Source organism: Pseudomyrmex gracilis, unplaced genomic scaffold (genome assembly GCF_002006095.1).
Source record: "Pseudomyrmex gracilis isolate BER0280 unplaced genomic scaffold, ASM200609v1 scaffold_3829, whole genome shotgun sequence".
Taxonomy (NCBI): Eukaryota; Metazoa; Arthropoda; class Insecta; order Hymenoptera; family Formicidae; genus Pseudomyrmex; species Pseudomyrmex gracilis.
The window spans coordinates 1-1,444 of record NW_018024413.1 but is presented as its reverse complement, the minus strand read 5'-3'; positions in this window follow the sequence as shown (position 1 = coordinate 1,444).

The following is a 1,444-nucleotide window of genomic DNA, read 5'->3' as shown; positions in this document are numbered from 1 at the left end:
TATATATATATATATATATATATATACAGGGTGAGTCATCTGAATCTATCACCTCCAATAACTCGTTTGTGTGGCCAGGAATCGAAAAAAGTTTCATATAAAAGTTGTAGGGTTTTGAGGGGGAACCAAAATGACGTACCTTTCAACTTTTGATTTTGACCAAAAGTGGGTTACTTCAACCGGAAGTGGTTTTTTTAAAATAGATACCTCTCTTTTTGACACCGGAAAATGAAACAGCAGAAAATTTTACGTTCAGATATAACTTTGGCTGTTTTAAAATTGTTAAGATGGCGAACGAAGATAGCGGACAAAAATTTTAGTCAACCGATTTGCACCAAATTAAGTTTACGAGGGTTTTTGGGGTTGCTGATCACGAATCTGAAACAAAAGTGTTTATATATTAAAAAAGAAGGTTTTCGGGCCTATATTTATATACCTTTTTTCATCTTTAGAAACAATCGAATAAAATACCAAAGTTTGGCAACTTATTTCTGAGACATCCTGTATAAAGACAATATTATTATCACCTTGTACTTTAAAAATCTCTCGAGCGTATTACTGGTCCTGCAGTGCTATAGATGCCTGGCTTTTGGGCATCTTGCAAAGCAGTGTACTGCTCCTGTGTTTTGCGGACACTGTGCTGGATTTCATGAGATGAGGAAGTGTCAGAAGAGGAGTGAAGCGACTGTATGTGGTAATTGTAGGAGATGGTTGCATGAGGAGATGGCGCATTTCGGCGTTAGATGGCAAAACGTGTACTATCTTAAAGAAAAGACTTGAGGATAAAATTAAGAATCTAAACTAATAAATATATATATTCTGTCATAGGAGCCGTTCGCTAGGTGTTGTGCGGAAATTATGTGTATATATATCCATATATATACGTGTTCACATGTAAATTTTTACACGTGAAATTCGAATTGAAATAACAATTCTAAAATTCATATTGGATGCTATACTTGCATCTCGTATATGAGAAATCCCAAATACCCCCCTAATTGAAATTAAATTTATATTGCGAAAAAAACTCCTCGGCCAGGAGTCGAACCTGCAATCTCCGGCTTTCCGTGCCGTCGCCTTTCCTATTCGGCCACCGAGACACTTGGAGTTTTTCTCGCAATATTCATATATATATATTCAAACAACGCCACCTTCCTCCAGCGTGAATGAAACAATTAAAGAATCCCCAGCAAACACAGAATATAACTGCTATATAACATAGAAGTAACACGTATAATAATGTAATATAACAGCTGTTATACTATATTAACATCGATGTTATATAACTTTGTTTTATAATTGTAATGTAATTGTGTTACATATCTATTATATTGTTTTGTTATTATCTGGCAATGATATTGTAACAGCAATATAATTGATATGAAATATGTTACATAACAAATGTTATCTGAACTCAACATTGTTGTTATGTAACATTATTTAT